The sequence below is a fragment of the Stenella coeruleoalba genome (genome assembly GCF_951394435.1).
Source record: "Stenella coeruleoalba genome assembly, chromosome: 20".
In the NCBI taxonomy this organism is placed as follows: domain Eukaryota; kingdom Metazoa; phylum Chordata; class Mammalia; order Artiodactyla; family Delphinidae; genus Stenella; species Stenella coeruleoalba.
In genome coordinates, this window is record NC_137166.1 from 51369741 (window position 1) to 51386782 (window position 17042).

Consider the following 17042-nt stretch of genomic DNA (forward strand, 5'->3'; position numbering starts at 1 on the left):
GACATCCACCCTCATCAGTGTGAACGGGTGTCATCCAACCCACTGAGGGTCCAAATGGAACAAAAAGGCAAAGGAAGGGCAAATTCTCTCTAGCTCTTCTTGAGCCAAAGCATCCATCTTTTTGTACCCTTGGACATCAGAGGTCCTGGTTCTCAAGCCTTGAGATACCAGGCTCCCAGGTTTTCAGATCTCTGGCCTCAGAAATGAGTTATACCACCCACTTTCCTCCTCCTCCAGTTTGTAGATAGGAGACTGTGGGACTTAACCTCCACAGCTATGTGAGCCAATTCCTATGATAAAATCTCCATATACACATATATATATATAGTATATATCATATATATACTATATGATACATATATGATATATATACTCTACACTGATGTATTTTAGCTGTGGAAGTAGTCAGCGAACATTTAGAGGAAAGTTGATTGTTTGAAAATTAACTAATTCCCAAAAGACCCCAAATTGCTGTGAACATTTATGTGAGGTGATATTGTAGATTTGCTTTGCATTTCCCTAATGATTAGTGATGTTGAGCATCTTTTCTTTTCTTTTTTTTTTTAATGCAAAGCGCTTGCTTTATTTATTTACTTATTTATGGCCATGCCACATGGCTTGCAGGATCTTAGTTCCCCAACTAGGTATCGAACCCGGGCCCCCTGAGTGAAAGTGCCAGGTCCTATTCACTGGACTGCCAGGGAATTCCCCTGAGCATCTTTTCACACATGTATCTTATATATGTATATCATATAGATGTATATGTATATCTTCTTTGGGGAAATGTCTATTCAAGTCCTTTGCACATTTTTAAATTAGGTTGTTTGCTTTTTGTTGTTGAGTTGTAAAAGTTCATTCTGTTTTCTGACTACTAACTCCTTATTAGATATATGATTTGCAAATATTTTCTCCCGCTCCATAGGTTGGCTCTGTAGATCGTGTCCTTTGATGTACAAAAGTTTTTAGTTTCGATGTAGTCCAATTTATCTATTTTTACTTTTGTTGCCCATGCTTTTGCTGTTATATTCAAGAAATTCTTGCTAAATCCATTGTCATGAAGATTTTCCCCTAAGAAAAGCTCTCTTCTAAGAGTTTTAGGTCCTTGATTTAATTTAATTAATTTATTTGTTTGTTTGTTTGTTTGGGGCTGCGTTGGGTCTTCGATGCTGCGCGTGCGCTTTCTCTAGTTGCAGCAAGCAGGGGGCTACTCTTGGTTGAGGTGTGCGTGCTTCTCAGTACAGTGGCTTCTCTTGTTGCAGAGCTGGGCTCTAGGGCGCATGGGCTTCAGTAGTTGTGGCACGTGGGCTCAGTAGTTGTGGCGCCTGGGCTTAGTTGCTCCGCGGCATGTGGGATCTTCCCTGCCCAGGGCTCGAACCGTGTCCCCTGCATTGGCAGGCGGATTCTTAACCACTGCGCCACCAAGGAAGTCCCTTGTGATGAGATCTTTTAACGTCAGAAGAGCTTTTGTGTTCAGGCTCAAATATTCACAACTATTCAGTTTTTTGGTAATGATTAATTAATTTTCAAACAATCAACTTTCCTCTAAACATTCACTGACTACTTTGACAGCTAAAAATAGCAAGCCGTGAGTTTCACAATTTCAGATTTCCCAAAACATTTGAACACGGATTGCAAATTTCATCAACAAACACAAATCTGGGATCTCAGATTCCCTTAAATGAGTTAAGAACCTTGAAGAGAAGAAAAAGAGTAGGGACTTCCCTGGTGGTCCAGTGGCTGAGACTCCAGGCTCCTAATGCAAGGGGCCCAGGTTCGATCCCTGGTCTGGGAACTAGATCCCACATACATACTGCAACTACGAGTTCACATGTTGCACCAAAGATGCTGCGTGCCGCAACTAAGACCCGGTGCAACCTGAATAAACGTATTTTTAAAAAAGAGAGAGTTAGTGTAGCTTAAAATTTATTTTAAAAAAGAAGAAAAAGAGTAATGCAATCCTTTTTTTTTTTTTTAATGAAAGCAAGTTTATTGAGAGAGATACGCATTCCATAGGCAGAATGCGGTCCCTCTCAGGAGGCGAGAGAGGCCCAGAGTAATACAGTCTAGATCATATTTTTCGCAAGTCTAATATAACAGATTCTCACAAATGCTTTAAATACCTTCAATTTTAGTATATGTGCTGCCGAAGCGAGCACTAAATACCTTCAAAGACATACAAGTAGGAGTACAATGATTACCACATTGATCGGTTTCCTTACAGTCAATTGTTTACAAATATATTTCTATCATGGGTATAAATTTGTTTCTTCAATACCTCGATTTTGATCGAAGATTTTGATTCAACAATCTTGATACTTACCTGTGATATTTCTTACCTACAAGAGAGTTAGTCTTTGCTCCTCTACCAGCTGAGTTAACAGTTTGACCATTTGATGGTTGAAGATTCGGACCTGGGATCCCTTCTAAATTGATGCTCATCAAGCTTGAGTTCCAGGACAATCAGACTTTGTTATGACTCCATGACTGCATGAGTTAGGAAATTGACTTGGGTGATCCTGATTTATTTCCCACAGCTGTTTTTTCAGAGTGTCATAGCTTTGTAGTACAGCCTGAAGAACATGTTTTAAGAGTCATATCATTTTATACATTTATTTATTTTATTTTTGGCTGCATTGGGTCTTCATTGCTGCGAGCGGGCTTTCTCTAGTTGCGGCGAGCGGGGGCTACTCTTCGTTGCGGTGCGTGGGCTTCTCATTGCGGTGGTTTCTGTTGTTGCGGAGCACAGGCTCTAGGTGCACGGGCTTCAGTAGCTGTGGCTCGTGGGCTCAGTAGTTGTGGCACGCGGGCTCAGTAGTTGTGGAACACGGGCTTAGTTGCCCCATGGCATGTGGGATCTTCCCGGACCAGGGCTCGACCCCGAGTTACCTGCATTGGCAGGCAGATTCTTAACCACTGCGCCACCAGGAAAGCCCCAAGAATCATATCATTTTAATAGGCTATTATTTAGCAGCTGTTTGTTCCGGAGCCTTCCCTGTTTAATATGTGGAATATGTCCTCTTTATTTTGCGCACACGGTGAGCCTGTTTTCCCTCTGTTTGTTCTCGGGAGGCTGTGCTGCTGTCTCTTTAGTGTGAATCTCACCTTCCAACTCTGTGACCCCTTTTGACAACTAACCAGAGTGGCAGGGAGGACCTGGCAGGAGACGGGGAGCCAGGACAAGGGGTCAAGGAACTTCTTTTCCAGCTCCAGTCTGCATCTTGCCGGCAGCCACAGGCAACAAGGGTTCCTGCTGCTTTGGGCACTTCCAGCAACAGCCAGCTGCATGGCCTTGGCAGGGAGATTTCCAATTTCCTTGGACAGAGGTACTATCCCTCACAGGCCAGAGCACCTGCTGCCTGGACCCCCCTCCCCAGAGGTCTGAGTTCTACCCTGCAGAGAGCACTCCTCCAAGCTCCTGCATCCCCAAGGGTTTGAGCTGCTTCAGGTCACTCCTGACTCTACCTCAGAAGGCAAGTCTTGTTTACTCTTCCAGCCTCCTGGCACGTGTGTAACCAATTCCCTTTAAATGAACTCCCTGTATTTTAAATACCTGGAGTGGGGCTTCCCTGGTGGCACAGTGGTTAAGAATCCTCCTGCCAGTGCAGGGGACACGGGTTCGAGCTCTGATCTGGGAAGATCCCACATGCCGCAGAGCAACTAAGCCCATGCACCACAACTACTGAGCCACATGCCACAACTACTGAAGCCCACATGCCTACTGCCTGTGCTCGGCAACAAGAGAAGCCACTGCAATGAGAAGCCCGCGCACCGCAAGGAAGACCCAACGCATCCAAAAGTAAAAAAATAAATTAAATGAATAAACAAATACCTGGGGTGGTTTCTGTTTTCCTCAGCAGACCAAGAAACTTGGTCTGGGTTTCAGTTCGATTGAAAGCCTTTGGTCAATTTTGAAATCACAGCTTATCTTTCTAATAAAGCTTAAGACCTACAATATTAACTACTGTAAAATGAACATGCTCTAATGTCTAAAGACTTTTTTTTAAGGATTAGAAATGAAAAAAGCCAAGGCATTATTAAAAGACCAGGCAGGTGACTTCCCTGATGGAGCAGTGGTTGGGAATCCACCTGCTAATGCAGGGGACACGGGTTCGAGCCCTGGTCCGGGAAGATCCCACATGCCGCAGAGCAACTAAGCCCGTGCGCCACAACTACTGAGCCCACGTGCCTAGAGCCTGTGCTCCACAACAAGAGAAGCCACCACAATGAGAAGCCAGCACACCACAATGAAGAGTAGTGCCCGCACACCACATCCAAGAGTAGCCCCCGCTCGCCACAACTAGAGAAAGCCTGTGCGCAGCAATGAAGACCAAACACAGCCAAAAATAAATAAATAAAATAGATAAATAAATTAAAAAGATGCATCCTTATTTCAGAGGTTAAAATGCGCCCCTTAGATCAATGAAGCAGGGTATAGCAGATATTCTGCCTGTTTGATTCATTTTGCCCTTTCATGGCATCCAAGCTAGCAGGTGGCTGCTTTACCTATGCAAGACTGAGTTGTAAATTAGAGCGTCAATATTTTGAAATATTCAGCAGGAGAAAGTTCCATTGAGGTTAAAATCCATTTGCCTTATCACAAGAACTGTCAACATTACTTTTGCCAATGAAAGAAAAGGGAAAGCTGTTAGGTTAATTTTTAAACTTTTTACCCTGACATATAGCATAAACACTTACTACATAAATAAAACTGAAATGTATGGTAGATTAGTTTCCTAAAGTTGCTGGACCAAGGTATTATTAATTGGGTGCCTTAAAATAACAAGAAATTATTCTCTCACAGTTCTGGAGGCCAGAGGTCCAAAATCAGAATCACCAGGTCGAAGTCAAGGTGTGGGGACTTCCCTGGCGGTCCAGTGGTTAAGACTCCGCGCTTCCACTGCAGGGGGCGTGGGTTAAATCCCTGATGGGCGAACTAAGATCCTGCATGCCGCAGCACCATGCAGTGAGGCCAAAATATTTTTTTAAAAAAAAAGAAAGAAAGAAAGAAATCAAGGTGTGGGCAAGGCTATGCTCCCTCCAGAGGCTCTTAAGGGAGAATCTGTTCTTTACCTCCTCCAGCTTTTTTTTTTTTTTTTTTTTTTTTTTTTTTTTTTTTGGGTACCTCCTCCAGCTTTTAATGGTTACCAGCAGTCCTTGGCTTGTGGCCACATGACTCCAATTTTCAAGGCCAGCATCTTCAAATCTCTCTCTGATCCATCTTTACATCACCTTCTCTTCTGTGTGTGTCAAATATTTCTCTGCCCCCCCCCCACATAAGGATACATGTAATTGCATTTAGGACCTGCCCAGATAACCTAAGATTATCACCCATCTCAAGATCACTAATTTAATCAGATTTGCAATCATCTTTTTTTGTTATATAAGGTAACATTTGGTGGTTCCAGGAATTAGGACTTGGATACCATTTACAAGGACATTTTTCAGCCTACCACGTACAATTTAAGAAATAGTATGAAGCAAACTCCTTAGCCACCACCAGCCAGGTTAAACAATAGAACGTTGCCTCACCCAATTTCTTCCCACACACACTAGAGGAAAATTGCTGTATAGTCTAATCATGAGAAAATATTAGACAGACTGAAACTGAAGGGCATTCTGCAACATACTCAGCCAATAGCCTTCAAAACTGTCAAGGTCATGAAAGACAAGGGAAAACTGAAAACTCACAAATTGGAGGAAACTAAGGACATAGGACAACTATATACAATGTAGCATCCTCGATGGGTCTTGGAACATTCAAATAAAGCCTGTCATTTTGTTAATAGTATCATGCTGTTAATTTCTTAGTTCTGACGAATATACCATTGTTATTAGTTTGTCTGCATTAAGGGAAGCTGGGTGAAGGGTATAGAAGTTTCTGTACTAGCTCTGCAAATTTACTTACTAAATATGAACTTATTCCAAACTGAAAAGTTGATTTGTAAAAAAATCAGTACCCCACCAGAACGGAAAGAAACAATGAAAAAACAAAACACACACAAAACCCTAAACTAAACTAAAAATATAAACAAAACTGAAAACACCAGGTGTTTAGCCATTCATCTGTTGATGGACACTTAGTTTGTTTCCATATCTTGGCTATCGTACATAACGGCTGCTATGAACGTCAGGGTGCATGTATCTTTTCAAATTCGTGTTTTTGTTTTTTGAGGATATATACCCAGGAGTGGAATTGCTGGGTCATAACGTGGTTCTATTTTTAATTTTCTGAGAAGCCTCCATACTGTTTTCCACAGTGGCTGCAACCTCCTGTGTACTTTAAAACCTCTCTAGATTACTTATAATACCTAATACAATGTAAATAGTTATAAATACCATGTAAATGCTGTGTTAATAGTTGCCAGCAGGCAGCAAATTCAAGTTTTCAATGAGTCCACTAATACAAAACAGCATGAAAACAAAAATCTCACAAAACAGCGTTGAGTGAAAGAAGTCCTATTTTATTTCACTTTCGCCTCTCAGACGTGGCTGGTAGGGGCGTGAATTAATACATCAGCAAATCCTGTTGGTCTGATCTTTGACCTGCACCCAGAATTCTATCACTTCTTGCCCCAGCCTGCCTCTGCTGCCACCCCCGTCACCTGGACTCTTTCCATTTACAGCAGGTCAAGGTCCTTTTCGGCTCCGGCCTCTTTCCTGGCTCTGGGCTCAGTCCTAGAAAAGCTTTCATGCTCACCGTGGGCTTACAAGGCTCTGAAGCATCTGGCCCCTCTCGTCTTCGCCCTCATATTCCACCATCTCCTGGCTTGCTCACTCCGTTCCAGACACACTAGCCTCCTCCAAGTTCCTGGGACACATATGGCACCCTCCAGACTTAGGGCCTTTGCACTGGCTGTTCTCTTGGCTTGGGTTGCTCTTCCCCCCAGAAGCCCTCAGGGCTCACCCCTCACCTGCTTCAGGTGGCCTCTCCAATGCCACTTTCTGCAGGGAATGAGATGATATTAGGGAATTGTTAATTTCATTAGGTGTGGTACAAGGATTTATAGCAGAGGAGAATGTCCTCATTGTTGGAAATACAAAGTGAAGCTGGGGGGTGGAGGGAGTGAAGATGTGTGAAATGAATTCTAATCTGGTTCAACAGATATAGAAATATCAGACAGGGCTTCCCTGGTGGCGCAGTGGTTGAGAGTCCGCCTGCCGATGCAGGGGACACGGGTTCGTGCCCCGGTCCGGGAAGATCCCACGTGCCGCGGAGTGGCTGGGCCCGTGAGCCATGGCCGCTGAGCCTGCGCGTCCGGAGCCTGTGCTCCGCAACAGGAGAGGCCACAGCAGTGAGAGGCCCGCGTACCACAAAAAAAAAAAAAAAAGAAAGAAAGAAATATCAGACAGAAGAAGCAAATGTGGCAAATTGCTGAATGCTGGTGCTGGGTGTAAGAGTGAACTGTACTATACTTTCTACTTTTCTGTACATTTGACATTTTTCCTAACAAAAAGGTTTTCTAAATGACACCTAAGTGAGGCTTTTCCTGACCACAATATTTAAAATTATACTTCCTTCCAGTACTCCATCATCTTTCCCTGCTTCATTTTTTTCCATAGCACTCATCTTTAACATACACGCATATGAGTTGTATATACTTTATAATAAATATATACATTTAAATGTACAAACATATTATACTTCATGAAATATAAATGAACTTCATGATATAACACCTAAACATAGTATACAAGTATGTAAATGCTTACTAATATATAATATATAAATACAGACTTTATAATATAATATATATACTTTACAAGAAATATAAATATGTAATATATAAATATACTTATATAAATATACAATAGAAAGTATATAATCTGTAATAGTGATTTTACCAATGTGTGGTATTTACTCTTGTCCCCTGCTGGATCTCCAATCCAAGCCTAAGGGCCTGGCACACCGTAAGCTCTTAAACAACATTTGTGGCATGAATTAATTCCCCTTCCCGGGCCTCAGGAGCAGGATCAAAGTTCCCTGGGAGCAGGTGGTTGTTCTCCTGGGATGTTACGGTGCCCGGAGGGCAAGGTCGCATTTCCTCTGCTCTGTGTGTGCCTAGCTGGATCCCACCAACTTTTAGTGCCCTTTTGCTCCCGGTCGCTGCCTGGTCCCGGACAGTGTGACACACTCATGAGCACTTCGCTCATGGGCTTGTTGGGAGATTAAATAGGCACAGTTGTCCTATTTAATCTCCCAACAAGTCCATGAGCGAAGTGCTATTATTATTCCCATTTTATAGATGGGGAAACTGAGGCTCAGAGAGGGGGTCACTTTGCCCAAATCCACACAGCTAGAAAACGGAAGAGTTCAGATTTTAACCCATAGTCTAGCTGCGAAGTCCACGTTCTTAACCACTAAACCTTACTTCCTGGGGAGGGCGAGCGGAGGGGTGTGGGTTAAGTCTAACGTGCTTTGCACCCTCTTGCCTTTAATAAATTTAGTTTCTTGGAAGAAACATTTCCTGGCCACTGGGATTTGAGTATGTGTGTGGAGAGGGATCCCATTAACCCTCCCTGGCTGCTTGGCCTGTCCACCTCCCAATAACGAAGGCCCGATGCCACCTGGGTCACTTTCAGCATCCGCAGATTTCCACCGACCCAGAGCCGCGACCTGAGGCCTAAGCCTAGCGACCACTGACGTCATGAGATTTCAGCCATCCGATTGGCTACGCTTTCTGCCAGCTTCTCCGTCAACTGAGAAATTGGCAGGGTGGGCTGGAATAGGGATTCTTAATCAGGAGTTATGGATCAGGGCTGGACTCCTAAATCTTTTGAAATCACATGCAAATTGTGGGCATATAGCATAAACCTTGATTTAGGATATAGGCGCGGGTTGGTGAGGGGCTGTGGGGAGAGACATCCTGAGTTACCCAGCCCCTTATCACTGAAGTAACATGGGCAGAGAACCTCTGAATCTTAGCATTCCCATCTGTAAATGGAGAGGAAGGAAATAGGGTAGGTGCCTAGTGCCCGTTCAGAGAAAGCCTCGGTAAAATGCTAGCTATTATTTGACTATTATGGGCAGCCTTTAGCATTCTGTACATTTAACGCATTGTGCGTGTGTGTTAAAATTCATATAACATAAAATTCACCATTTTAACGTATACGATTCTGGGAGTTCCCTGGCGGTCCAGTGGTTAAGACTCGGCACTTTTTTTTTTTTTTTTTTTCTTTGCGGAACGCGGGCCTCTCACTGTTGCAGCCTCTCCTGTATGTGGCATCCTCCTGGACCGGGGCACGAACACGCGTCCCCTGCATTGGCAGGCGGACTCTCAACCACTGCGCCACCAGGGGAGCCCCCTTTGCCTCTTTTTGATTTGGGTTGTCTCTCAAGTTGTAGGAATCTAGTGGAAGGAGCAGGGAGTTGTAGGAGCCTTTACAGATTCTGGATCTAGACCTTTATCAGATATATGATTTGCAAATATTTTTCCCGTTTGTGGGTTGTCTTTTCACTCTCCTAATAGTATCCTTTGATGCACAAAATTTTTAATTTTGATTAAGTCCAATTTATCTATTTTCTTCTTCTGTTGCCTGTGCTTTTGGTGTCCTAAGAAACCATCGCCTAATCAAAAGTCATGGCGATTTATCCCTAGTTTTTCTTCTAAGAGTTTTATAGTTTTAGCTCTTACATTTAAGACTTTGATGATTTAATTTTTGTATCTGGTATGATGTAGGGGTACAACTTCAGACTTTTGCATGGAGATATCCAGCTGTTCCAGCACCATTTATTGAAGAGACTATTCTTTCCTCCATTGAATCGACTTGGCTCCCTTGTCAAGAATCAACTGGCCGGGACTTCCCTGGTGGTCCAATGCATAAGACTCCATGCTCCCAATGCAGGCAACCCGGGTTCAATCCCTGGTCGGTGAGCCCCCGTGCATGCTGCAACTAAGACCCAGTGCAGCCATAATAAATAAATATATTTTTTAAAAAAATCAATTGGCCGTTGATGTATAGATTTCTGGACTCTCAGTCTACTCCACTGATTTCTATGTCTTTATGCCAGTACCACACTCTTTTGATTACTGTAGCTTTGTAATCAGGTTTGAAATCGAGAAGTGTGAATCCTCCAACTTTGTTCTTTTCCAAGATTGTTTCCGTATGTGGGGTCTCTTGCAATTCCTTATGAAGTTCAGGGTCACCTTTTCCATTTCTGCAAATAAAGGCTGGGTTTTTGTTTTGTCTTGTTTTGGGATTTTGATAAGGATTGAATTGGATCCCTAGATTTCTTTGGGGAGTATTGTCATCTTAATAATATTGTCTTCCAATCCATGAATGCAGGACACCTTCCCATTTATTTATGTTGCCTTTAATTTCTTTCAGCCATGTTTGTCAGATTTCAGTGCATGAGACTTTTCTCTCCTTGCTCAAATTCATTTATATGTATTGTATTCTTTTTGATGCTATTGTAAAGGGAACTTTCTTAATTTCCTTTTCAGATCGTTCATTGCTAATGTAAAAAATATAACTGATTTTTGTGTGTTGATCTTGTATCTGCAACTCTGCAGAAATCATTTATTAGCTCTAAAAGGTTTTTTTTTAATTTATTTTTTGGCTGTGTTGGATCTTCATTGCATGTGTTTCTCTAGTTGCAGCGAGGGGGGGGGTTCTGACACTTTTTTTGTGTGGATCCTTTAGCATTTTCTATGTATAAGATCATGTTATCTGCAGATAAAGATAGTCTTACTTCTGCCTTTACAACTTAACTGCCTTTTATTTGTTTTTCGAGCTTAATTGCTCTGGATAGAACTTCCAGTAGATTTTTGAATAGAAGAGGCAAAGGCAGCATCATTTTTTGCTCCCGATGTTAGAAGGAAAGCTTTCACTCTTTCACCATTGAGTGCAATATATGCTGAGGGCTTTTCTTAAATACCCAAACCAGTGTTTATTTTCTAAAAAAAAGTATTGAAATATAGTTGATTTACAATGCTGTGTTAATTTCTGCTGTACAGCATAGTGATTCAGTTATACATATATAATATATACATTCTTTTTCATATTCTTTTCCATTATGGCTTATCACAGGATATTGACTATAGTTCCCTGTGCTATACAGTGGGACCTTGCTGCTTATCCATCCTATACATAGTAGTTTGCATCTGCTAATCCCAAACTCGTAATCCTTCCCTCCCCGCGCCCGCCTCAAGCCAGTGTTTCTTAAACACCTCCTAAGAGGAGTCTTCTCAAACAGGTGTCCCTCCAGATGTTTGTAAATTTTTATAGTGCAATAAAGCTGTTTTTAGCCAATCACATTGAAAACTGATGAAATTTTTTTGGGTGCTCCCACTGTAGATCCCCTTTCTGCTCTTTCCGCCTTTGAGGCTTTAGCCCAACTTTGGCCGCCAGATGGCGGTGGAGGCATCTCGCAGCAGCGCCTGAGACCGGAGCTCGCAGTGATTGCTACTATAGCTGAGATTTCTTTACCATTTATTTTATTTTTTAAGTTTATTTTTGGCTGCATTGGGTCTTCCTTGCTGCGTGCGGGTTTCCTCTCTTTGCGGAGAGCGGGGGCTGCTCTTCGTTGTGATGCGCGGACTTCTCATTGCAGTGGCTTCTCTTGTTGCGGAGCACAGGCTCCAGGTGCACGGGCTTCAGTAGTTGTGGCACACAGGCTCAGTAGTTGTGGCACACGGGCTTAGTTGCTCCGCGGCATGTGGGATCTTCCCGGACCAGGGCTCGAACCTGTGTCCCCTGAATTGGCAGGCGGATTCTTAACCACTGTACTACCAGGGAAATCCCCTCAATTTAATTTTATTCTTCATTGTTTTGTCTTATAACAAGGAAAAGTATTTATTTGCTTATTTATTTATTTATTGAATATTCACATCATCATTTTTATATATTACTGGATGTTCCTGCATAGAACATAAGTGATTTTTATAAATTTCTTTGATTGTTTCATCACTTAGAATTGGTGTTTAGCGTTCACAGTAGACTAAATCTGATTTTTTGGACTTATTCATTATTGTTTGCTTTTTAGAAACCAGTAACAATGTTTGTATCCAGAAGCATGATTGTCGAACATGATTAGTGAAATTGAGGCATTTACAGCTTCAGATAAACAAATTTACAAAATGGTTTTATTATATATGAATCCAAGGATTTTTTGGTGACCTTTTCAGAATTCTGATTAAACTAAATGAATATTCCCATTTTGGTTCTTTCCACTTAGTCTATATTTATTATTTTCTAATAAAGAACATCCTTAAGCATGAAGATGACATAATATTTTGAACAAAATCAATTTTCTAAAGCCATTGTGCGGCGAGCCGCCTCCGACCAGCAGAATGACGAATCGCCACACGCAAGATTCTTCTCGTATCACACTTTATTGGAGCACAGCTTGGTTAAAGAAAAGATGGAAGGAAGACACCGCAATCCTATAGCAGTCTGCTTATATAGGGATTAAGAACATGTGTCGCTCTGTGATTGGCTTTCGCCGATGGTGCGACTTGTGAGCCAGCATCGGATAGGTCGCTACTTTAAAACCTCATTAGTATACTTAGCGCAAGCGCAGTGGCCACAGGAAGGATGATTCAGCTTACTTCAGCTTCCTGCTGCGTGGCAGTTAGCTGACCAAGCCCTACACCATTGAGATCTACAGTCCCCTAAGTATTAAGCTGTATTAAATACCTTAATGTATACAAATGTTCATTTTTCCACAGAATTCAACAACTTTTTCAATAAAGCTGAAAAATCAGAATCACAAGGCAAATTCAGTTGTCAAAAATTATAAGAGCGGGCTTCCCTGGTGGCGCAGTGGTTGAAAGTCCACCTGCCGATTCAGGGGACACGGGTTCGTGTCCCGGTCCGGGAAGATTCCACATGCCGCGGAGCGGCTGGGTCCGTGAGCCATGGCCGCTGAGCCTGCGCGTCCGGAGCCTGTGCTCCGCAACGGGAGAGGCCACAGCAGTGAGAGGCCCGCGTACCGCAAAAAAAATAAAAATAATAACAAGAGCAATTTTATAGTGCTTTCTACATGTCAGGCCCTGTTCTAAGCACTTTACATTTAATCACTCATTTAATCCTCAGTATAGCCTTAATGGGTGGGTACTATGATCTTCATTTTAGAAACGAGAAAACTGAAGTTCAGAGAGGTGCACTCACTTCCCCAGCATCACACAGCTGTTAGGGGATTTAAAAAAAAATAGTTGATCTTTAATTAGGCAACATATGAGGGTTATCTGAAATGTGAATGTGTGTACCCCAATAATTCTCATCTGCAACCTAAGTGTCTTATTCACATTGAAAAGTGATCAAATGAAGCAATAATGCTAAGTAAGCCTGCTGGAATCTTCCTACGGAATGTCTGTCTCAAACAGAAGAAGCTTGGACCCTTTAAAATGTCTACGAATGCAAAACAAGAAACAAAGTTCTTTTATGTGATAAATTGCAACCATATCAGATTTGTTGCTTATTTTGTTATTTAACCAACACTGACATCGGTTTGCTAAGTGCCAGGCATTGTCCGTGGACAGCAGTTCTTAAACTTTTTGGTCCTGAGACCAAAAATCACTTTACACTCTTTTTTTTTTTTTTTTTTACTTTTTTTTTTTACTTTACACTCTTAAAAATCACTGAGAATGGGCTTCCCTGGTGACGCAGTGATTGAGAGTCCGCCTGCCGATGCAGGGGACACGGGTTCATGCCCCGGTCCGGGAAGATCCCACATGCCGCGGAGCGGCTGGGCCCGTGAGCCATGGCCACTGAGCCTGCGCGTCCGGAGCCTGTGCTCCGCAACGGGAGAGGCCACAACAGTGAGAGGCCCGCGTACCGCAAAAAAAAAAAAAAAAAAAGAAAAGAAAAGAAAAAACAAAATCACTGGGAACATTTAAGAACTTTAGTTTATGTGGGTTACATCTATTCATATTTATAGAATTAGAAATTATGACAGAAAATTAACAAAATATTCATTCATTCACTTAAGAATAACAGTAGTTAACCTATTGCATGTCAACATATGTCTCTGTTTACTCTCAGGTGCTTCTGCCTCAAGTGATTTTTGAAAAGTAAGTTTAGGGACTTCCCCGGTGGTCCAGTGGTAAAGAATCCGCCTTCCAATGCAGGGGACGCGGGTTGCATCCCTAGTCGGGGAACTACGATCCCACATGCCACGGGGCAACTCAGTCCGCGCACCGCAACTACTGAGCTCGCATGCCTCAATGAGAGAGCCTGTGTGCTGCAAACTACAGAGCCCACGTGCTCTGGAGCCCGTGCGCTGCAACAAAAGATCCCATGTGCCTCAACGAAGATCCCGCTTGCAGCAACTAAGACCCGACACAGCTAAAAAAAAAAAAGTGAGTTTATACTGTATAGCACAGATAACTGTATTCAATATGCTATGAGAAACCATAATGGAAAAGAATATTTTACAAAAAGAATATATATATGTATAACTGACTTTGCTGTATAGCAGTAATTAACACAACATCGTAAATCCGCTATACTTCAATAAATATATACATATAAGTAAAATTTTTAAAAAGAAAGAAAAAGTGAGTTTACCTCTTTGAGCCTGTTTCCTCAGGAGGACCTCTGCCTTTTTTATCTCAAAACGATGGCTATGTCAATAAAAAAAAATGTTGCCTGCCATATCAGTAAATAAACGATGCTGCAGCTATCAAGCCCTTACATTACTGCTGCCCTACTGATGAGCCCTGAGGGAACTCAAGACAGAAACAGGATGCCACCCATCAAGCAGTCGACTGCTGCCGACACCCCAAGCCCCACCCCCCGACGGTGCACCCAGAGGAGACTCAGGATAAGAAAGCACAGGATACTGGCCCCAGATAGCTGAGGTGCAAATCAAAGGAATGATTTCAATGAGCCCAGACTCTTGCATCTTCCCATACATAGAAAAGTGTGGGAGTTCCCTGGTGGCCTAATGGTTAGGATTCTGGGCTTTTACTGCCGTGGGCCAGGTTCAATCCCTGTTGGGGATCTGAGATCCTGCAAGCCAGCGTGGCTGGGCAAAACAAAAAGAAAAACAAGGCGCTAGATTCCTGAACTTGAGGTATCCGGTTTTCTTTCTTTTTTTTAAGATTTTTTTTTCATGTGGACCATTTTTAAAGTCTTTATTGAATTTGTTACAATATTGCTTCAGCTGTATGTTTTGGTTTTTTGGCCACAAGGCATGTGGGGTCTTAGCTCCCTGACCAGGGATCGAACCCGCACCCCCGCATTGGAAGGCGAAGTTGTTACCGAGTCCAAGCTCGCTCTGCTCCCGCACGACAGGCCAATAACTCGGAGACGAGGTGTTGAGGCAAAGAATAACGACTTTATTCAGAAAGCTGGCAGACTGAGAAGATGGCAGACTAGTGTCTCAAAATAACCATCTTATTGGGGTCTGAATGCCAGTTTCTTTTATAGAACAGAGACGGGGAGGAGGTGAGGAAGTAAAGTAAAAAGGCCATTCATTTGGCCAGGCTCGGCCAGCCTGGGGAGGGGATGTATTAATTTCTTTCCTGCAGCGATTCACAGGTGGGCAGGGTCAGGTTGTCTCCCTGTGAGCTGAACAAAGGCACTTTAGTCTAACATTCAGGCAGAGGGGCAGGGTTCCCTGAGGCAGGCCATTATGTATGATTATAATAACAAAAGCAACTGAAAGCAAAGGTCAAAGTCAAAGAAAGGGATCCAACTTGGAGTCAAAATTGACTCTTCCCCGTTACAAAGTCTTAACCACTGGACTGCCAGGGAAGTCCCTGGTTTTCTTTAACTAACAGTAATGTTTTGACGTTCTGACTACCTGGTCTTCGCTGCAAAAACTCCTATATATCCTGGCTCCCCCCACCCCCCTGCCTCTTCAGAGCAGTATCTTAGAGCAATCTAAGTTGCTGTGTCTCTGGCTTAAGTCCCCAGTTTTTTCTGCCAAATAAAACATAATTCTCAACTTTCAGTTTGCGTAATTTTTTCCCAGGCAACAGCTACTTACCCCTTCCTGATCATTCCCTTAGGACTCAAATCTAAGATAAAAATCTGGCTTAGGTCTTCATTTGGGACCAAGTCACTGGCCAGCAACCGAACTGGCTACTAGAAGCAGGGATTCTCCCTGGATGCAGTCAGTTCTAGCCATTCCGAGATGCACAGAAGCAAAGAAGCTTTTGACTGCAAGTCACACACACACACACACACACACATACAACTGCAAATTACAAAAGATAAAGGACCTGACAAAAGTGACTTAAGTGGGTTTTTGTTTTGGCTTTTTTTTTTTTAACAAAACAATCCAGAAATCAGACATTTCCCAGTTGGAGGAGCTGGGTCTTTCAGTGAGCAGGCCTTGGCACTCTTGGCCAAGAAATGGCTGCAGCAGCTCCAAGCATCACACTTGCAGGTAATCCCAGACAAAGCAGGTAGAGAAGAAAAGAAGAGGTAGCTCTTCTGGAGTGTTTTATCGAGGGAAGACAGCTTTCCCAGAGGCCTCCAGGCAAATTTCCCCCTGTGTCCCCTTGGCCTGTGGCCTTCCCTTGAGCAACGATTGACAAAAGGGAATGGGGGTGGGTGGCACTGGTTGGCTGCTGCCCCCAAAATCAGAATTCTAGTCCCAAAGTTGATGGCTGCTGGACAGGCCACAGGTGGAGTCTGCCCAATAGTCCCACAGGGTCTCCCTCCAACAAACTGGATCAGAGGTCAGGTGGCAGACCCCAGGTTACACACCAAGCAGATAACAGAGGCAGGTTTGAAGCCAGATCTGCAACCAGTTATACCTGGTCCTGCAGGGGCAGCTCTGGGTGTAGAAAGACCCCTTCTGGGTCAAACTGGAGGCCAGGAGAAAGGTCCAGGCAGGAGACAAGCTCTGAGCTGAAGCCAAGAAGAAGAGACAGACAGGGCAGAGTCTGGGGAAGGAGGACAGGGCTGGGGACTCATGGGCTTTGGGGGAAGGGGTACAGAGCTGAGGGGTCTGGCCTAGTGACTGGAATATACCAGGGGGCTGTCCCCAAGATGCGGCAGCGGGGGAGGCACGGCTTAGTGGGGGAAGATGCTAAGCTCAATTTGTGAGGAAGTGGAAAAATCTTTCCCGTCAGAGAAACCGCCAGGAC